Genomic DNA, 23173 nt, shown 5'->3' with positions numbered 1-23173 from the left:
TCCAAAGGAAGGACTTTTAATAAAAATCCTTCAATAACAGCCAGATTTGAAGACATGATTATCAGATAAGTCTTACTGCAGGACAAATTGAGCTGCTCTGTACATGCTCTACTTCTCAATTTCTAGAGGATTGTTTAAATTGTGGGTAGGAGCTTACTACCTCTGAGGCTCTGCTGTGAACACTCTAAAACCTGTGTATAACAACTGTACAGTATACACAGGCCTTCAGATGGCAATAACAGCCTTCTAGCTTAGATCTTTATGATGGTGTGTGTTAACACAAAACTGGCAAAAGAAATCCTTTAATAATAAAACAACTGTAATCCTGTCAAAGGGCGAAATAATTTCAATTATTACATGTTTGGGTGTTTGCTGCAAGCATGCAATAAAATACCAAGTAAAGCACATGAGAAATCTTACATTCTGAGCATTAGCTCTCACTACATCCGGAGAATGACACAGTGAGACATCAAGACAAGAGGCTCTACAAACGTGACTTTTCAACTTCATGACTTAAGCACATTCCTCACAGATGCAAAATGTAAGAAAGCTTAACAGCCCTGGAGCAAAGGACAACTCACAGAACAGAAAAATCATCGTTCTTTAAGAGACAATATTTTAAAGCTTCCTCCTTTGAGCAAATATTGACCAGAATCTACAAATAAGAGAGCGAGCAAGTCACTTGGTTCAGGGTATCTTTTCCAACCCACAGGTCAGCCTGTATAGAACAGCAAAAATGGCCAGCTGATCAGGAGGACAATAGTATTCTGAAGAGGAGGAATGTCTTACAAATATCATACAACCTGGTTGTTTTCATAACAAACTTTAAGGAGCGAGGGTGAACAGCCACGGCCTTTTCCCACATAGGGAAACCCCAGTTACAAATTGTTTTCTCTGCTACCCAGCTGTTTCCATCTAATAAGCAGACACAAAAAGCCCATCAGGGTATATGCACTGTACATAGGGTTCAGAGCATTTACATTATTGTTACAGCAGCACTGTTAAAAATAAACTACTTAAAGATTCCCTACCACAGATTTCATTAGCAACAGATGTACTAATAGAATCAGATATTTATTGTCCAGATCAATTAAAGCAATTAAGAAAACCTTTATTTCTAAAAAGAAAGCCTCCAGGAAGCATATCACCCTCTGTTTATAGATACTGTGTAGTCCAGATTCTATTATATGAATTATTGGTGGGTTGACTTCATTGGAAAGCTGCCAATTTAACCAAAATGATGGCAAGAGAAGTCTTTGAGTTCCCATGTTGCTGCAAACACTTCTATCCTCCCACTAGCTCTATATTGTTAATTATATGCCTCAGCATGACGAAAGAACTCACTGCAATTCATTGAGCTATATGTAGCTAAGGCACCAACGTCTGCTTTCGCTCTCAACAGGAGACAACAATCACTTCCATGATTTGCTCACTAGGATCTGCCCTCATTCAAATGCAGCAATGTTCTTTTCAGCCTAGTGTGATCTATCAGGCTTTTTTATTTGTTTATTTTTAACCTATGACAACTTCCTGAAACAGAAAATTAAATAATTATCTGCATACCTCCCACAGGTAAACACACAAGTGTCTGTGAATACCTTGTAAGGAGTGGAAGATCATTCACTGTGCTAGGTGATCAGGCAGGGGAAAAAAAGGTGACAATGCTCAGACAGCACCTGTCCTCCTCCAAGTCTTTGGCTCCAAGTCAGAATGGCTTGCCAAACCACATTACTCCATTCTCAGGCACTGATGGCTGAAAGCAGTAGTATTTCCCCCACTTTACCATTGTGAAAGTATGATCTCCTTTAATTAGATGCTGGATTCATTCATTACATGAAGTCGTATTTCATAAGTTTGTAGAGATCTCTGATTGTTTGCTTTGCTTTAAAGTAATAAAATGCAGTTGTGCTTCCCTAGAAAAAAATCTCCCCTAGTACTTTCACACATATGCGTATCATTAACAAAATACAATACATATAACCATAAGTATACACTTGCATTACCTTTCACATCCCAGAGCACATTTGTCAATCACTTGCATAGAAAAGAAACCTTAGACTTCTCTCCTGAAGAAAAAGCGAGCTCTCAGAGGATCCTCTTCAGAAGGTAAAAATAATCATCCTTGTTATACCTATTAATTCCTCGCGTGCTTGCCTTCTTGGTGGATATCACCAGACAAGGACAAAACATTTATTAAGCTTCAGGCAAACATTTTCACTGAAATAAGATTTTGTAAATCACCTGAAAGAAGGTCACTGAGCAATCCAAAAACTACTAATTTGTGTTAAGTTTGCAAGGCTCTGTTGGTTTGGAAAGAAAAAAAAATTAAAAAAAAAAAACAGGCCCTGGGCAATAGATTACTTCTATCCCCACTGTGCCTCACAGTTCGATTCTCAGGCATCTCAAATTATGAGCTTTACTTGATGCTTCCCCACAGCCAGGACACTCATAACACTTCTCTCCAGCGTAGATTTGCTGCAGTAAAGTAAGTGCTGAGTCCATGCTGTAGCTTTTCCCATAGTAGAAAAACTAAATGTAACTCTTCAGCTTAAGTAAACCTGCTTCACTTGGGGAACAGGAGGAAACTGTCATCACAGAATGTTTAGTGACTTCTTTTGCTCAGTCACTTATACTACTCAAGTGCATTAGGACACTTGTGTCCCATCACTGGGTGATCAGAATAATGAACATCTAAGACAAACCTCTGCTGTGTCAATTTGGAGCAAGTATATGGACCTGCAATTTAGAAGACACATTAGCAACTGGGCAGTTTGGAGAAAGCCTCGCTGTTGCTCCTAGAGAAATTTTGCTGTTTGGCATAAACAATTCTATACTTGTAGCCAGAGAAGACAGAAGGATAAGGGTACATGCTCAGCCTCATCATTGGGATGCTTATTTTCAAGGTAAAGCCTCATGCTCTCTCAGCCTGTCCTTGCAGGAAAAGCATTCCATCCCCTGGATTATTCTTGTGGCCCTTCTCTGGACATGCTCAAACAGGCCACATCTCTCCTGTACTGAGGACTCCATATCTGGATGAGGCCTCATCATTTCAGAGTAGAGGAGCGGGATCACCTCCCTCACCCTGACAGCCCTGCTTCTTTTGATGCAGCCCAGGATACCACTGACTTTCTGGGCTGCAAGAGCACACTGCTGACTCACGTCCACCTTGCCACCCCCAACATTCCCAACTTCAGCAGGGCTGTGCTCCACCCTTCCACCCCCCAACCTGAGGGGACACCATGTCTTTGAAAACATAATACCGTGCTTCTAAAGAAGCTTGAGTCAGACCATTAACGTTATTTGAGAGTAATCAAATAAATTAATAAATAAATAAAATCCTACCAAAAGCAAGCATGTATTCCCCTGTCTGCATCTATCATTTACTAAGGAGTTCATTCGCTGCTACTCTGTTGCTGGTGGAGGTTCTCTTATGTATCCAAAAGCAATCTACTAAGTAAAAAAGTACCCATTAAAGCAGCTCCTACCTTATTCTCAGTCAGACAAGCAGGAATCTGATGTTCTCACTTCTACGCCTGGTTTTGCCACTGCTTCTCCTTGACCTCGGACTTGCCACAGCTCACAGGAACCTGAGAGAAAAATAGGAGTACTCAGAAACTTGTATAGGTAAAAGTATTCAGTAAACTAGACAAAAAGAAACTAAAGCAACAACACTGTCTTGTGCACCAATTCTGACTGCACAGAGAGCACTAATTCATTAGGAAGGCTTGCTGTTCTTCTGTGCTGTCACCTCCCAAATGTCTCCAGATGTCAGATTCTCTCTACTCCCATTGACTAGGTAAAAAGATGCCAAAAGCATAAAGAGTAGGAGGCATCTCGCCACCTAAGCGCAGATTCTACTACATAAATTCATAAAAGAAATGAGGATTTGGAGGTTACTATTAACACCACAGATGCTAAAAGTGCAAGTCCTGGAAAAACACAGCTGCATCTGTGCCATTTCAAAAAGTCTTTTTCTTCAAAGACTTAACTTGCCACCCACACAGCACCAGGGGAGACAATGCACAGCAAAGCATACACAGATGTGTGCGCTCACAACAGGCAGCGCAAGCACTTCACAGTGGCATTTAAGAAGAACTGGATGGACTCTCATGTTCAGAACATACCCACTTACTAGAAAGCACAGGCACCATAAACACTTTGTAATACTATCTGTCTGTATCTTAAACTGTGGGGAGACCTCTTAGATACAATACTTAATACTTCCAGATCATAGACACTGCTCTGTGAGCCATGCTGTTGTGCACAAACTCACCACCATCACAAGAAGCCTTCCGCAATCTCACACAGGTGAATGGGACATTAAGTTCAGCTGCCTTCATTCAAGGGAGCAGAAAACAGCCCAAACATGAGACTGCCTGCAAAAAGCTACCAAGAGGTTGGCAACACAGGGGCTGTTAAGAAAACTCCATCTGCCCTCCTTCCTACCCACAGGACAGGCACAGCAAGTTGTTTTATGCCTTCTGGAGTCTTTGCAGGTAAAAAGGCCTCCAGAGGAGACGAGAAATATCGCTGTGCCCAAATAAAGCACCACCATACAAAGATAAACGTGTATCAGCAACATATGGATGGGAGGCAGTTAATATAATAGCCTTTAACCAGTTTCAGATCACCCAAGAAAAGAAGCAACCATAGATCAGTAATAAAGAAGAAATAGCTTAACCTTTCTGAGAATCAGTGCTCAATAGAAACTCCAGAAAGAGGCAGTCTCCAAGTAAAGATACTTCCCTTTCAGTTGCCAGCCCTTAAATGAGGTTAGGGAGAAGGGGACCTAGATCACACCCCTCCTGGTTGCACTGGTGAATTGCTCACACCTGTGCTCCCAGGACTGGCACACCTCTTCACCAGGTGCTCAATCACTGGTTCAGGCCATGACCTAACAGTTCCCATACAAATGTGATTTTTTGGTGTTTTTTTTTTTGTTGTTTGTTTGTTTGTTTTTGTTTGTTTGTTTGTTTTTTGTCTAGACATGTAGCAGGAAGGACAGCCTATATGAATACATATATATTCCATCACCACAGAGCAGCAGCACAGGCACAGAATTAAGCACGTTGTCCATTGATGTCAAGTGGTACGTGCAGTGCCAACAGGAAAACGAGCCCAGAGGGACTTGCAGAGCAGCAGAAACAAATAAGGTGGAATCAAGGATAAAGCACTAATTTTGTACTGAGGTTTAAAGCTATCAGCTTAAATGTTCATTACTGCTAAACTGAATGATGTATGAGAGAGCAAACACCTGCTTCTTAAGGGAAGGGAATAGGTAACTTTTGTAACAGCAAATATACATTTCCTACTTCCATTTAGCTCACAGACTACATGAGCTCTGCTCCTTTCATTTGTAGTTTCACTGCTGACAGCAAACCTAACAGAGAAGCAATATCTCATTATTGTTATTATTATTTAAAAATGTCTTCATCCTACAGGCTTGACAGACCAGAGTAAACTCCAAGAACAGAGGTTCCATTTTGCTGTTTTCTTTAGAGTTTCTAGATTTTATATGGATAGCTTTAATGGGTCTTTACAGAGACCTTAGAAGTAGCTGCATTTCTTCAAAAGCAAATGCATGGAAAACAATCTTATCCCCGTTTCTATTAATTGCATCTTTTATCGATACAATACATTGTATGGGAAATTGGTAATCACAGTGTGAACCACTGATTAATCAGCTGAGGCAAGTGTGGGGTCAGCTGTGGGAGCACAGGTGAAAGTTATGTAGCTGTGCTCCCTGGAGGGGTGGAGTTCGACTCCACCTCCTCTGAGACCTCATTTAAGGGCTGACCCTCACTGAGGCAGCATCTCTTGGAGATCGCTTGCCAGGGAGGATTGCCTCAGCTCTGGTGAGTTCCCTTTTCCTTATACCTTCTGTATTTCCACCATTTTCCTTGTAATTGCCATTCTTGTTAGTACCAGTATAGTTACTGCCAATACATACATTTATTCTTAATTTCAATGGACTGCCACAGCAATTTTCTTCAGCTGAAAATGCATACCTAACCATGTATGGTGAAGGAACTTAAGAGATGGCGTTTTCAGGAACAAGGTAAATAAAAGGCCTGCTTCTGTACTTAAACTCCTGAGGGCTGAAGAGGAGAGAGCAATGCACTGTTTACACACTTCTCTACCAGGGGGAACTATGCATTTGGAGGGGAAAAGAGAGGGGGGCGGGGAATGAAGCTTGAGCCACAGCAGTAATTTGTGGAGACATCAAAGAGAATGGTCCAGTCTTTCAGGGATGAATGCTGAGAGCTGGTTTGCAGTGCTGTCTTTCTGCTCCATGTCACAGAAATACTTATTTCCTGAAGGATAAAGCTGCATCTCATAGGCAGAGCATCAACATACGCACACCTGTACAAGGAAAACAGAACAGGACTTGCCCATAGGCCGGATCTAGCCCAACTGTTGATACAGTTGAACCTCTGAATCACTAGCTTGTGCTTACATTTGTTTCATATTTTTCCTTCTTCCCAGTTCTCTTCATACTACAATTTAAAAAGAAGTTCTTAGCACCTATCAAAGTGCAACTCATCACAGATTTAGCCCTATTATGTCTGATAAATTCTATAATGCTTTTAAACATCTACTGCGTTATCTGTACTTGCATGCTCTGTTAGACATTGCCACACATTCAAGGTCAAAATGCTCAAAAAGATAAGAGAAGACAGCAGAAATAAAAGTAGCATTGTTAAGTACCTGGTTAGCTTGCTTCCCATTCCCTGCCCTCACAACACAACAGGTGGCAGCTTTCGAACAATTGATGAAGATCTGCAAAACTCCTACTACATAGACAGCTGAGCCCCGTAGCAGTATGTCAAATACCAAAGCCTGAAATCCACTGTAATGCAATGACTGATCAGCACTGATTCCAATAAGCCTTGAATCAAGTCTTACTTCTAAGTCTCATTAAACTCATTTTTATATAAAATCAATAGCCCTTTTGCTTCCTCCATCAGCTGTGAGGGAAATAACAGAAACACTTGTTATGATCAGACTTGCACCTTACACAAGCTAAAAGAGTAAAGAGCTCCACAACAAGATTAATCAAAGTGAAGGAATTATAATGGGCTTAAAAATGAAAGCACATTAATAACTGCTCCCTTGCAATAAAAAGAGTTCATACCAAGCACAAGTTCAGCACAACTCCACGTCCATTGCTGAAGCAAAACTACCTCTGCAGCACTGTGAATGAGCAAGTGACTATTCTGGACAGCCAAGGGCCAGGATGGGAAGGCACCATAGAAACTCCATTCATCCATTAAAAATAAATAAATAAATCAAATAACAAGAAGAAGAAGAAGGGAAAAGTAAACTTCTTTTGACTTTTTTGGTCATTTACACGCTAAGCTCAGGTTTCTTTGTTCACTATCAAAATCATTTGCAGAGTCAGCAAGTAGCACAGCAAGGATCATACATGACAAATATATCAAAGCAACCCTTTCTGAGTCATGTCTCTAGGTCTAGCACAAGACCCAAGAGCCCAGCTGGCATTAGACATGATTCTTCATAACTCATTTACAAAGACTAACTGATAGGTGACCAGTTTTTTTTCTTCTGTTCCTGTGAACAGAAACGTACCTTTGCTGTCTTGGTCTTGGGTGAGGAAATTTGCCCTGAGAAATTTGTTCTCCTACTGATCTTTCTTCTGTCAACTTAGCAGCCTACAATGCCGTGATGCACTTTGAAAATTCAAAAGAAAAGGCAAAACTAACAAACTCACCTCTATCTAAGTTATAATTTGTCAGCAAAATGTCTTCAGAATTTCCAAAGTAAGATGCTGAAACGGGAGAACAGACAAGAAAGCAGAACCAGCTGTGATTTCTCATGGGACAGTCTAGTTATGCAGGAATACCCAACATCTTTCCTTTCTCCATCCTCCTGTCAGTACTCACTGCAAGCACTCAAAATCTTGAAGGCATTTACCTTCAGAAGCCATTTGGAGATAACCATCTTCATTTCACAGTGGTCTGACAGACAGGCAAGCTGGCTCACTCAAACAGCGAGCATCACAAAATTGAGTTTTCCTTTTATTTATTTATTAGTTTTATAATTTATAACACATCCAAGGAAAAAGAAAAGTTGGGGGAAGAGGAAAGAAAATAGTTTTCAAAACCTGTTGTAGTGTCAGGGACAGAACCTTAAAGGGACATCCTGGTTCCCAGTGCAGCAAAAGGAAGGAAAGAACAACTCACATTTTTTCCATCTAGAGGGAAGTCAAAGATTGATCTTATCTCAAATAGGTGGGATCAATCTCCCACTCAAAAGTTCCCTTTATTTCTAAACAGAGGTATTTTTTTCCTAACCAGACTTTCCCTCTCAAAAGTGCAGTTTCAAGAAAGACAAAACATTAAAATAAAGGCCTCTACCAACTATAAATGAAATGCAGGACATGGAATTTCCTTTATCTGTAGAGATTTTATTTATCATTTGAACTGCCTTATTTGTCTAATTCACTTAACGAATGTTTTTAAAACACAACTTCGTTGTTAAGCGATAAAAGAAGCAATTACTATTACCAAGTTCATCAAGCGTTGTTTCACCTACTGACTAAGGTTAGATGCCAATTCAGATCACAGAAAGCCGTATCACTTCCATTTCTGTACACTACAGTATTTTTACTAGGCTGAAAGGATTACCTACATAATTCTCTCTTCGTTTTTTAAACCATAAAACTATGTTCTGTCACTTTTATGCGATGCCTTCAACAAAGCTTTTCAAAAATAGGCTACTGGATCTTATTCACGCTGCATTTCGTCTCATCGTTTCTGTCATTTTTATGTTGCCCCTCCAGCACAGCAGAAGGGATCACACAGTGCCTCAATTCAAATGCATGACTATGACCCTTGAAGAAGAGTTTCCATAGAGAGGGGTCAAATGAAGCAGAAATTGGGTAAGAATTATATTGTTGCCTTGTTTCTGCACAGAGAACAGAAAAATAAAGGCAGAGGGTGAAATTCATCTGAGGAAAAATACCTCTGCTATTTGTTGGTTTGAAGGCATTGTTATGGTTTACCACAGTAATGACTTCAGAAGTCTCAAGAAAGAACTAAAATTCTCTTTGTACGAGATATACTAAGAAGCCTATCTTTGAGAGGAAATCAGTATAGAAACATGCCCAAGGTGCGCCATATAGCACCCATGCAGATACGGCATTAACGTCAGTTTTCTTAAATTAAAACAGTGCTTCTAAAGCTCAGAAATGCCACTGCTGAGAATATAAAGGTTCTTTACTAGGAAACCATTCATAGGCCAGACTGAAAAGCATGGCTCCATTAACAAAGAAAAAAATAAATTGAGAACCACTGCCCTAACACCTTTGTTGCCATCCAAAAGAACATTATGTAAAAATAGTGATCAGAAACCTGGTGCATAAGTCACATACTGACACCAGCATGCTTTGCAGTATCATTGTACTTCCTTCCACTGGCAGCAATTCCCAGCAAAAGCTCCAGCCATTGATGTTGTCCACTCGGTGGGCACTGTGGAGATAGCCTCTCTTCCAAAGATCTATGGTTGGTATATGAGTATGCCATTTATATCTTCTACCTACAATGACCTGGTGAATTGTATATACAGCATTGCCAGCATCTTCCGTTTGCTTCAGGCCTGACACTTCCCAGATAGCTGCAAAGAATCAGAGCTAATGCCCCAAGGAAAATCAGTGGCAAGTATCTTCTCTAGCTTCAAAAAAGGTCTTGAAAAAAAATCCTTCTAGCGAAAATAAATCACAAAATGACATTTAGTCCACGGATTTATGCTTTCTTTGGTCAGCATGTATTACAGAGATCATAGGATCTTGCTAGCCCACCTGATATATATCAAGATAAGCTTTGCTGGCAGAGATCACTTGCGTCAGCCTGAAGAAGAGCTACCTCCATTTGCTAGAGCTGTGAGGTGCTGCAGCTGCACTTAGTAGCTGGGGGCTGTGGAGCAAAAATACTTCTGACTTAGGTGCTTAAACATAGCTGTGCTCTAGAGAAATACTGTACAGAACATCAAACACGTAATCTGCTGGCACGGACACTTTCTCTTTTGTGCTGCATCGCTCCCAACACTGCCTGTATAGCTGTCGTATCCAAGTGCCTCCCAGCAGTGCACTAAGCACTGCAGCTAATATCTGACGTTCAGTTTATTCTCTCTCTTCCCTCAGGGAGAATCATGTGCACTGCAGTATGAATTGTTTTGAGAGGGTAGGAGTTTTAAACAGGTGCAAACAGCTTCCTTTAAAAGCTGAAAGCGAGTGCCTTGAATGCAACGGGTGCTCAAGCACATCACGTGCAGTAAAAGCTCATTTCAGAGACTGGGGAAGACAATATCATCTTCTCCCTTCCATTAAAAATGGCGTATTTTGCGAGTTGTTGATTTATCCTTTTGATACAGCATTCTTTAGGGCCAAAAGCCAAATGAATAACTCCACTGAGGTTTTTGTATGGCACCTACAAGTTCTGAAGTGCACCATGACTATACAAATTAATTATTCACTGATGCTTGTAAAGCATTTGGGGTCCTCGAACAAGGGGAGCCACTTTTGATATAAGAATCTAGCTGCCTCCTACACTTTGTAAACTAATCTTTCACATCTGTTTCTTTGATCTAGAACAATTATTTTGCATCCCCTTGGCAATACTCTTCACTTTAGTGTGGCTTCCTCAGCTCTATAGATCTTTATCCTTACATCCGGATTCTGAAGCAAGCCAGCCTAGAATACTTGCTAAAATCTAAATTAAATAGCATTTTCATAATGACATTGCTATTGAGGCAATATCCCTACTGTGTAATACAGTTAAGGTTTCTTAAAATGTTATGTACATGAAAGGCAGAAAAGACTTCCATCTTAGAAAAGAGCAAAAGCAGTTTACACAATTCCAGGAACAGGGAAATTTTCAACACAGAGCTTGTGCATGGAAAATAATGGTTTCCAGAAACGTTTAAGGGTGAAGTTTCTTTGTGTGGGGTTTTTGTTTCTGTATTTTGGGCAAGTCAAAATCTACAGGTCTCAATACTGGAATCCTTTATTCACAGACCAGATTTTTTTCTGTATAGAGAACAAGATTAAAAAAAAAAAAAAAAAAGATTTCCCCAGAGAGGCCATGAGAAAAAAGAACGAATCCAGTTTTGTTCAAAGGGACCTTTCCAATAATTACTCCATGAGCATATAAACAGCAATTGATAAATACCACTCTTAACTCTTCACTCGTGGATGTAGCCTCCTTCTCTGTGAAGAAGCCCACACTAATAACAGAAAAGAGAACAGTGAAGGGGAAGAAAAAAAAAAAAAAAAAAAGTAGAGCAGAGACAGCATCCCTGTGGTCTTAGTACTAGCTTGGATTATTTTTTTAACAATTTAAGAATCAGAAAGTCACACTTGAGTCCCATATGTAGGTCAGAGACTAACTGTTCTTTCCAAAAGAAATTAGCAATTAAAATCTAGAGATTTGATTAAATTTCATATATCTATAAAAAAAAAAAAAAAAGTGTCCAAAGAAGCACATCTGCCATCTCTGTGCATTGCTGTTTATAAAAATCTGAAGATAACAGATAAATGGATGAGGCTGGGCTCTTTTCAGTGGTGTGCAGCAACAGGATGAGGAGTAAGGGGCAAAAACCACACTACAGGAAGGTCCATGCATTCATAAGGAAGAACACCTTAACAGTGAGAGTGACAGAACACCAGAAGAGGTTGCCCAGAGAGGTTGTGGAGTCTCCTCTGAAAATGTTCAAGACCCATCCAGACCGTTTCCTGTGCAACCTGCTGTAGTGAACATGCTTTAGTGGGATGCACATAGAAGCATGACAATGAAAAGGACAGGCATATAATTATGCACGAGAAAAGATTCTTCTTGGATTTTGACTAGTTTACATTATGAGTGGCATCACAATAACTTGAAACCATTACAATTAGAACAAAAATCCCCTGAGGAAATCCATGTTTCCGGTTAAAGTTCTACTACTGGTACCCAGTTTCACACAGCTACAGATAAAAGCAGAACTACTGTGAAATCACAGACAGCCAGAAAGAACCACATGTCCTCCATCCCAAGCCAGACTTGTGACTCTAGCACTCCTGAAAGCAAATGCATCCTGTGCTCATGGACATGTCATCAAATTCCTTTTTTCAAGGGCAAAGTTGTTCTCAAAGTGTTGGCTCTCCCACTAATGATTTTTCTTAATTGGCCAGTCAAGGTTGCCAAAGGATGACACATCATCATGCTTCCAACAACACTGCCCAACCCAGAAGTAGGGGAACAAAATACATCTCTCCTACTTCAACCTGAAAACAGAGCAGTAATCATGAGGCTATGAGCAATGAGACAGTGCCTTCTATTGTACCACATCATTGCGGTATTTACTGCCACACACAGACCAAAGATTTATTTTCTGTATTTCTCATTTCCACATGCTAGAAACTGCATTTCACACAAGACTTGCTGCAGTCAGAACTAAGATCTCCAAGAAAAGGAGTCCATTTGAAAAAACATCACTTATGTTTCAGTACCTTTTTGACCTCTAGTTTGCTGCAACATACACAGTAAGGCAGGGATCAGACATTTAATGCAAAAAGGTCTCTTTGTGCAAGAAATATTTACCATCCCTCTTGTGGAGGAGCCTTTAAAAATTCAGTCCTAGCAGAGGAACTTTCGCAGCCTCCTATTAAGACAAACTTCATTACTGTCCCTCCTTTCCAACCCACTAATTTATCACAGTGTCATCATCTGCAAACTCAGACTTTAGCAAGACACGAGGAGGTATCACTAGAACAACGGTGGCATAGAAGATTATGCAGCTTTTATTTAACGCTTCTGCTGGCAATAAGTTTCTTACTTATTATTTGCGTAAGCTCTACTTAATGTTCATAAAACTTCAATTACTTGCAGAACAAAAGTGTACAGTATCTAACGAAGTTTAGTCTGAATACTGCTCTTCCTGTAGGAAAGCAAATTCAGATAGATGAGCCAGAGCTACTTATGCAAGCACCAGGGTTTTTTTACTCCATTTCTGAGAAGTGAGAAACAAGAGAACTTAACATTCCTGCCCATTTGGCAGAAGGTTGGGCTCTTTCTCCTTGCCTCTCTCTCCAAGCCACAACATTGTAACTCACAAAGTGACTTCAAAGTCCTGAATGTATCTGCAATTTTACATCTGGTTCTTGTTATTTTAACCTCAGAGACAAAGATTATTCAAAAAATAAAAATCTGAATCTGATTTCTGCTGATTGCTGACACTTTCCCTAAGGCTTCTTTATTCTATTAGTTTATTTAGAGGATATTATCTTAATACAACAAAATTTAAGAACATTCATATTTTCAGTGAAGGCAAGGGCTCTGCTGGATCAAAACACTTTGAGCTCGTGATTCATATATTTACTACTCAACTGAAATACCCTTATCATTCCATTATTATCTCTGTTGTATCAGTGATGACCATGGAGAACACGTGCTTGACCTCTGACGTCAGTTCTACCTCCCTAGGATCAACTTTTAATAGAACCACCACCAGATTCTTCTTCCTCCAGGCTTTTAACACAGCCAGGAAGAACTGACATCAGCCCAGTCGCCTTTGAAAAGGAACAGTTAGAGGACACACAAAACACCCTGCTTGACTCGTGGAATAACCAAGAAATCGACAGCACCACATGTGTGACAGAACCAGCCATTCTGCTGCTGCTTTGTCCTCAATTCAGTCACATCTGCCCGAAGCAGACAGAGCATCCAACTGTGCTCTCTCCAGCTACACCATAGCAGCCCTATTCATTTCACTGGGACTTGCTCTCTTAAAACAGAAGGATATGTAATTTTCTTTTTATTAACTACAGACTTACTCCACACAGTGACAGCAAGATCTACAAAGAAACGTTATTAAATGCATTTGTAAGCCCACGTTTAGTCACTGAAAGAAACACTGCTCAAAGAAATTCCTCCAGCTTCATTCTTTCTTCTGATAGGAAAGAAAAAAAAAAAAAAAAAATCTTGTATTTTCTGATTGAAGATCAGATTAATTAGGAACTAATTGTAAGCACTGCAACTTAAAAGAACTCAAGATAAATGCCTGGTAAGACAAAAGGTTTGTTCCTGCATCACTGCTACTTGCTGTGTTTGACTCGGGCTGCCAGTACCTCCCATAGAACCTCCTGCTCACTTCTACTGCTCTGTTTCATTCCACTTACCCAGCAGGGCTGGGAACAGCCTCTGAAGTAGCAGCCTCTTTGAGAGATGAGGAAAGAGAAAAGGAGAAGGGGGAACAGAAAATATTACATGCTTCACTGCCACCTACCTCACCCTCATTCAGAGTCCCCTGTAGTCAGCTCTACAGACAAGGAACTAGAAGTCAATTGCTGCTGCTAATGCTGGAGCCCAGAGCCATTTTACCAGCTCATGAGAGATGTACATCTCATTCAGACACGGCCTTCACAGGTTCCAGGTACCAACACCGCACTGTGAAGCTGAGGCCCTTTCTTCCTTTGCTGCAGCTCACTCCTGCTCCCTGAATCCTTAGGCAAACAAGAACTTCAGACATTTCTCAAGCATTTCTAAAACAGATCTGGGTTTAAAAAATAAGTTGTTTTACATTAAACAACAAAAAAGTCAATAGCCCAGACTGCCTCCCAGAAAGGTTAAAGCAAGCAAGTAATGGGAGAAGTGGAAAGAAATGGGATGTCACAAGAAAATCTGCTTCATATTTAATGGATTACAATATATCTCTAATTCAGCCAGATTCCAAAAGCAAAACCATCTTCCTGTACCCCCTAAGGAGGCACAGAGGGTTACAGTTGGGGGGGAGGGAGAGGAGGCAATATCGTTTGCGCATGTCGTGATGATGAGCAAATATTCTCTTATCTCAAAGGAGAAGAGATTATTCACTAAAATGTAGCCATTGTCACTAACCAAAATAACTTCCTTCATTGTCTAAGGCAGGCAGACTGATCAAGGTGTGAGTTTGGAACAAGAAAATGCTGGTTTCCCCCTTATAGGCCAGACCACCATTTTGAATTAATCATTTTCAGCACAGAATGGTGAAAAGAAAAAAAGCTGACGAACATGTTGTTCAAGAGTTCCACGTAACTGCAGTCCCAGGTCTCTCCCCTATAGCTAGGACTGTATTCTGAGAAGTGGAGGAAGGGATGGGATGGGGGGGTATCATACCACATACAGCACCATTCGCAGAACGTGCTGCTCATTTGTCTGAAGTAGAACCATTATTTTGAATGCCTCCAGAGCAGACAGGGACACTCACAGCAGTGCAATACAGTCAGCCCATTCTGTGCTGGGAGGTCACTGATTTTCAAAGCTAAAGAACACAAGAATGGCTTCTGGCTGGAAAGGTGGGATTCAAATCAGCTAACAGATCCAAGCATTATCAGCGCAGGGCAACTATCTGCACGTGCCTGTCAGCCTCACACATAACATCACATAAGGCTGGTTTTTGTTTTGTTTTTTCAAGCGTGGTTTCCTAAGGAAGCACAGGAGAGAAATGCATTTTCACTGGCACTCTAGGCAAAAACAGAGTTTAATCTGGCATCTTTCACAAGCATTCAATTAGTTTCCAATTCAAGAACAGAAAAGAACAAATTAATCAACAAGCAAAGGCTTAGAACAAGCCTGGTACTGTGCCATTAAATGGAAATGAGAGGAACTGGGCTACTAACAGCCCTGCTATAGGCATCCCAAAGTTCTTCTCTGTCAGCGTTTTCCCCATGGGATACCTTTGGGTCTCATCAAAAGTGCCAAGCTGCATCAAAGACAGTACATCTGAATGTTAGTGCCAAGAGAATTCCCAGCAGAGTTGAAGTCCACACATGCAAAACTAGAAAGATGACAGAGAGGCACACAGACCAGACTACCAAATGGTCCAGCCTACAGAATTGTTGACCAAAGCACAAATTAGAGCTACTGCATGCTATACAGAAGTGGATGGAAGAAAGCCACTAAAACTCCATATTCTGAAATCCATCTTTACACAGGAGATTAATCAGAAAGAATAAACAAGTTAATGTTTTCATTTCTGTGTATGCAATAATCCCCAATGGTTTAGTCATTACAGCAAGAAACCAAGTCTTTAAAGATAGATCAGCCTAAGAAGCCGAACACTTCAGAGAACAAAATTAACTCTGTGGTTAGCTTCCCTTCCCAATGTATTATATTAGACAATTATCTACAGAAGTCAAAACCAGGCCAACATTTTAAAGGGCCACAAGGGGAATAATACAATAATTGCAAAGAAAAGAAAGCAAACAATGGTTAGGTGCTCATACTTGTTTAAGTCGCATACACAGTGGCATTCATAATGAATACTAATTCTGAGCTCTGCTTCATAAGGCATATTTCCTAAAAGGAACTTATTTTCTAATTATGAGCTTCAGTGACCATGCACATTAAACAATGAAAACAAATGGCAGTAGATGCTAACATTGTGACAGTCCCATTATCTCCTAGCAAAGCAGAACAGAGCTGTTAGCCATTCTCGTGGGCAAAATTTACTTGAAATGCCACTTCTGTCCAAGTTCCTACAGCTGCCAGTTTAACCTCCCTCTGTCCGTACCGAAAGGAGACAACTAGAAAGAAAACAAACAACATGAAAATTCTACTTAATAAGAACATCTACAGATCAGAGATTGTGTCCTTGAATAATTCTTGGACACTTTTTAAATGTAAGATTTGAAACGATCACCCTCTAAACAGGTTAGGGAAGGGCCGGTTGTTTTCTCCTTCATGTTGTTGAACTTTTTTTTTTAAAGGGATACCTTGCCTGTCTCCTTAAAATCCAGTGGCAGTGAAAGCTTAATCTTCTGGTAGTCTTTGAGCACAGAGTGCTGCTCTTTTGCCAAAGGGCAGTTAAATCATCCAACAGTCCTTCATTACCTCCACAAGATCCTTCATGGCCCAACTCAGCAGTACTATTTTTCAGCTTTATGAAGCATCTTCTTGATGTCATCTCAAGGCCCAACTGAGCGCAACAAGCACAAGTTTGATGCTCAGGAACCTCACCGCACACAGTTGCCCAGGCAGAGTTTTATTTATTTCTTATTTTGCTAGATGCATTAAGATCAAAAGAGGCATGGTAGACTGAGATCAGTATTACTGCTATCCCAAAAATCAAAAATGATTGCAAACAGACATTAAGCCCACAAACAAAACAAAATGCAGGTTGTAAAACCTACTGCTTTATCAGTGGACTAGTTTACAGGTATTTCCCTAAGGCAACTTTCAGCTTAAAGATGTAATCATACTATCGTCAATACAAGACTGAAACCAAAAAGAAAAGAGCTACAGGACCGCATGAAGGAAAAACAGGTTTCATCCAAGACATCTCATGCGATGGACATGTGGACAGTGAAAGCTGTGTTGGGAAGACATTCAAGTTTTCCTCACCTGCAAGCAAGAGATCTGCACTGAGAGAACAGCATCTCTCTGCAAGCCTGCTCAGTTATTTCTCAATATTCCAAATGGTGAAAACTAAACTCTAGCAAGACTTTCAGTGATTACATAGAACACTTTTAAGAACAACAGCGTGTGATGAAAGAATATTCAGACACAAGAATGAAGGTGGTTTTTTTTCGCCATTTCTTCACTATGCATTTCCTCTCAAGGGTAAAGGAGGTGAGCTGGCCCCTTACTGCAGTCTGAACTCCTGAACAGAGAGACTGATAGCAATAATACAGGCATATGCTTAAAAGCAGGATTTCTATGCTGATTCATACTGAAGTGAGGACAAAGAATGACACATGTTCTGTACGGCACACTTCAAAAGTTTCATACAAGACATCCAATTCACATTTCTTTTAATAAAAATAGATTGCCTTTCTTCAGAAGCGCTGCTATGTCTATTGTAGTTTATAAGAAATGCAAATTCCCAGTAGGAAAAAAAAAAAAAATACATCATTCCCTTCCGATGCATGAATCAGGACAGATCTGCATACATTAGCAGACTGACTCACAGGTGAGATCTACTAACTCTTACCGTATTAAAAAAATAACTATGTGATCCACTTGTTAAACAGCCACATCGACTGACTGACATCACAATGCAAGAAAAATATTTTGACCTATCATTCAACACACCCAACATATAAAGCAGGATTTCTTTTCTACACTACGTAAGTCGACATGCAATAGCCATAGGCTGTAGCATTTTTCGCATGCACCTAAGAAAGCACTACTTTCTTCCCAAATCCCAAGCAGGTTTTCCTGACAAAGTAGAGCAAAAATTGTTCCCAAGAAGATGAACTAATCACAGGCATGAAGATGTTAATGAGAAGAAGACATTCCAGTAGGTTAAAAGTTTTGTCAGTTTAGCTTTTAGTACAGTATTTGCTGGGTGCTTCTTATCAATATTTAACCAAAACCCTGCTTAGCTTCAGGGATCTTTACTTAGTTTCAAGTCTGGGATATTTCTATCTTGCCCCGTTCCCTCCCTCCTACCAGGATCTTGATCTCGCTGTGGTCAAGGCCTTTTTTCTAAGTTTGCAAGAGTGGAAAGCATTCCCTCTTACTCTGCACTCTGCTTGTTCACAGCACTTTCTTTCCCCTTGTTGAGTCCTTCACACACACACAGACCAGATGAGCACCACTTAGACAATCAATAGAATTAGTCTCCAAAACACACTCCTAATGAACTCTTCAGCATCAATGCACACACATACAAACACATCATCTAATTCACACAGCATTTGTTGCAAAAGGCCAGGACTCCACAGCTACGCAGTTGGAAGATAAAAGGTGCTCCACAGAAAGCAACATGATGTGATCTGAAACCAAGTAAATTTTGTCCTAATTCCCATTAGTATCACCTCCCAAATGCAAAAGGCTGGGTATCTCTTCCTAAATGCTTGCTTGAAAGCGTCCCAAAGGAAGCTGCATCAAGTTGTATGTTTTCATTGTTCTCTAGCTCATTGGCATCTGAGTTATTCTGATCATTATGACATACAAGCACTTGTTAGTGAAGCACATTAACAAGACAAAATCAGATCAGAAGCAAGCGGGTGCATTACTTTCAAGTCAGGCTTAATAAAGATAAATCTTTGGTCTTCAGTCCAGTGTTTTACTCACAGCATTGGGCAATGCCTTAATGACCACAAAGATGCCGGTGCTAATAGATAACAACCTGCCTGCTGACTAGACACACTGCTTGGGCTCTGCACAGAGAACTCTGCAAGAAAGAACTTTAAGGCAAACACTGACAATCTCTGTATGCACTGTGACTAGAAAAAGAACACATATACACTAACCTAATTATCCAGAGATTAAAGTTAGTAGGAAAAATATTTGTATACACATATACACAGCAGTGGGGTACAGTATTAGAATTAAAAGCTTCATCTAGTATAGTTACAAATTTGGTTTTTTGGGGAGATTTTTCTTTTTTCTTCGCAGAAATTAATTCTCACTCCCATCTACACCTACAAACATGTACACTTTTGAGAGGCAGGAGAAAACTTCAGCCATAAGAAAAATAGAGGAGTATCTGGCCTGGACTGGCTATTTCCCAACGTGCTGATCTGCTTCAGAAATATAGCAGCAGTGAGGCATTTCTACTGAAAAAGCGTTGAGTAAACCAACATGGATGAAGAAATGTACGGCTGTCACCTTTCTAAAGCATCTGCAAGTCAAAAGGGCAGGAAAAATCCATTATGAGGTCATTCTCACTGTACTTCTTTCTGTTTTTCCCTGACTAATTAAGTGGCATAAGAAGAAAAATAGACTTCAGCTACATAAGTAGCCCTTCTGTATGAGAATTCAATACTGAAGTGCTTCATTTAAAAAAATAAACATCAAAAACACTTGCAGCCCAGCAGTTCTGGAAACCTTTCTCATCCCAACTTCCCATCAGCCCATGAAGTACCCTCAAGTATTAAGAGCAGAACTCCGGCTTCTGCAAGGAACTTGCTCCCTTTTTTTCAATTCATTTCTTTGCATACTGAATAACCATGACACAACAGATGTTTCCAGAGAGCATTAGTTAAAACAAAAAAAAAATATATAGTACTGAAGATCAAAAATCAACAGGTCAGGTCAGAGCTGAGTGCCAAACAAGGCTGGATATACACCAATAACTGGGAGGCTGGACTAAGTGCTTGGGAGACACAGGCTGCTCCCAGCCCCAGGGATATAGCTAGCAACATATCCAGCCCACCTTCCACCACTCAGAGTACGTGTGCCTGAAGTCAGAACCTTTATCTCCTTGCAGAGTGCAATAATGCTACAAGGTCTCCCAGTCAGCAGAGATTAATTCCTTCACCTTCCAGCCTGCAACAGAAACAGGTTGACATGAAACTGCAAGCTATCAGTAACTGTAAATAAGAGAGAAAATACATAATTGAGGCAAATTAGATTTGGAAGAAAACATTGAAGGGAAAGGAATAAAACAGCCCTCTTCATCAGACGAGACATCACTTAGTCATGATCTGGAGTGCTCACACCTGCTCCACTCTGCCACAAACTCCCACAGCTCTGAAACATACTGCAGCATCACCCTGACACCTCTCCTTCTGCCAAGCCTAAGAAGCATAAAAGGATCATTTTGCCATTCAAGTTCTCGTTTAGTTAATCACTAGCACCTTCAAATCTCTACTGTGTATTTCATGCTCAGTATCTCCATAAAGTGAAGCAGCCCCATGAGTCTGCTTCTTCCAGCCCAGAGCAAACTTCTGAGCTGCTGAACACATGAGTAATCTTGCCATCAGACTCCAGTGGGCTGGGCTGCTGGCACAGCTGGCATCCTTGTTCATCTGTGTACTTACACAGTCACTTGGGCTTAATAACAACCATATTCTGGTCACTGCTTCCCATGGTCTTTTCTCTCCCCCCTTGATTTTTTTCCATCATAAAGAACTCAACTCAGAAAAATACTTTGTTTGACACATGCTACTCCGCCTTGCTAAGTGAGACAGATGCAAGGCAAGGCTCAGAGTCAAGGTGATCAAAGAACGAGAATAGAAAGGACCTAGGAGGAAACTCTCCATGGATTCTGTAGGTACAGGGTATCTATAATATACATCATAAAAGCCTTTTGAACTGCTGCTTTTAGTACCTCTAGAGACTAGAAGACCTTTGGAAACGTACCTCTAAACGCTTGACTTGAAAATGCCTATTCAGCCCTTTGCTGAATAGGGACAGAGAGTATAGCAGAATAAGTAATGAACTGTATTCTCAGTATCTTGAAAATTAACTTTCTCCATTCCCCTCTCTCCCACCCCCTCAGTGGAGGCTGCTAATCTGTATTACAACCAAACAGATCCATCTCACTCAGCTCCTCTCCCGGTACCACGGATGTGGCAGGTGATGCAAGGAGTGTTGTTACTGTTTTCAAATGCATTCTTTTTCACGCTGTGGTATGTTCAACTACCTAAACAAACAAATTTATGCTGCATCTTCCAGCTGCCAAACTAGTCCTTTATTTGAAACCCACTGGTGACAAGAACATCGAGCAGCACAACCCTCCCTTCCTGATTACAGCTGCAGACAGCCACATGGGTTGGTGCCAGTAAAATGTAAGCTTCTGTCTCCAAAGAAATGAGATAACCTTTACAGACTGAAAATGGAGGAGGAATAAACGGAAACCAACATCAGGTCTCGTAACTCAAATTAGTGCTTGCATGTGGTTAAGTAACGAAAGTGGGGAACAGCTTTGTAAAATGTCCTTTTGTAAATGCAGTACAGTAGTTACAGTAGTAGTTTCAACCCCCATTGTTTCCGAACTCCTGAGCTCTCTGCCTCATTAAGCCAGGCATTCTCTTCTCACTCTACAGCACAGAGGTGACAGCACTGTCACAATTCCCAGCTTCTTGTCTCACTCTGCAACCTAAGAACCTCTGTCTTAGTACAGAATAGTCTGGATTAAGTACAGAAGAATTCCTCCCACGTACCCAGAGCCAGATATTTCATCCAAGCTAGTCACTATGGCTCCATATCAACCTGTAACTGAGGATGTAATAAATATCTGGCGTTGGCAGCAATGAACATGACACCTGTCCACACGCCACAGAAAAGTGCTGAATTTATGAACCAAGCTCCAGTCTGAGTTACTGCAAGCCTAGACCTGTAGTCAGTTCTACACACCCATCACCAAGAAGCTGAGGGGAATTATTTTACCTCTACACAGAAATAATTCTGAGCTCCCACAGAACTGTATGCATACTGTACAGCAAGTTATTACTTTGAGTTATTCGCAGTGTTTTTCCCCACCAGCTGCAGTAGCTGAGTGCTACCTGCCACCAAACAAACTCACAAAATAAACCCCATCATTATTCAGTCTTGAATATAATGCATCTACCTTCACTCAGTACAATTAGTGCCAGAAGCCAGTTAATCTCAGGTTCTGACACCCCTCAGGAATGCATTGAGTAATATACTATGACCACCACCAAAACAAAATAATACTACCACAGAAAAGGCAGGCTTAGATCCCTGGTCAAGATCTGCAAAATCCCATCTCACCTCTTTACACACCATAAAACAAAACACCAGTTGGAATAACCAGGTACCCAGGCAAAGCACAGTTGGAAGGAAAGAGTTCCTGCTACAAATGAGCTGTTCCACCACCACAAGTCTTCCATCAGGCAAGTCAATAACTAGGAAAGCAACAACATGGATAGCATCACCTGCAAACCACTGAGATGTCAGCTACCCTGACTGCAAGATGAAGGGGCAGGAAAGAAAGGGAGAAGTACCACACAGCAATAGACAAACATTCACGTTTCGTTGTGAAGCTTGTTGTTTTTTTCCTCAGCATAAATGAATTGATTCAATCCCACCCCCCACCCAAGCAATACAGAAAACACTACTGATTAACCATCCAATCAGAGTGCTGGCTATTACAGCGGTGTTCTTTCCTTCTCTTTCAAAAGACATTAGCAGCAGTTCAGCTACTTAAGCATATGAATTCAGACAGGCACGTTTAATGAAAGCTTTACCTTCTATCATGGCATTTCTAAAGCAGAGAATAGTCTGCCTTTTACCCTTCCAGCGTCACAATGAAAAGGTAACTCTTTCCACGGAATTGAAGAAAATACTGTGGCTAGCAAAGCCATGTTGACAGACAGATTAATTATCTACTTGAACTTAAACGCAAGAGTAAGCTTGTCACTGCTAAAGGAAAAAGAAAAAAGCCAATCAATTACAGAAAGGTAGCAAGGCTGCTGTGCTAACATTCGCCTCCCCAGACCTTC

At 40.6% G+C, this 23173-nt stretch overlaps 1 protein-coding gene across 7 annotated transcripts in view; it reads right to left on the bottom strand.

Annotated features, from left to right (window-relative positions):
• TSPAN4 (tetraspanin 4) overlaps window positions 1-23173 on the bottom strand; it is a 379559-nt gene that overhangs the window by 342590 nt on the left and 13796 nt on the right. For 5 of the 7 annotated variants that reach the window (XM_015863761.2, XM_015863758.2, XM_015863754.2 and 2 more), the window contains exon 2: window positions 3486-3587. The exons of 1 other annotated variant lie outside the window; for it this stretch is intronic. The gene's annotated coding sequence lies outside the window, so the exon portion shown is untranslated. Of the gene's footprint in view, window positions 1-3485; window positions 3588-4681; window positions 4747-23173 lie in introns of those variants that run through there. One more of the 7 variants, XM_015863756.2, reaches the window with a different exon arrangement.

Source organism: Coturnix japonica, chromosome 5, assembly GCF_001577835.2.
Source record: "Coturnix japonica isolate 7356 chromosome 5, Coturnix japonica 2.1, whole genome shotgun sequence".
Classification (NCBI taxonomy): Eukaryota; Metazoa; Chordata; class Aves; order Galliformes; family Phasianidae; genus Coturnix; species Coturnix japonica.
Note: the sequence above shows the minus strand (reverse complement) of the source record. Positions and strands in the feature narration are given on the sequence as shown.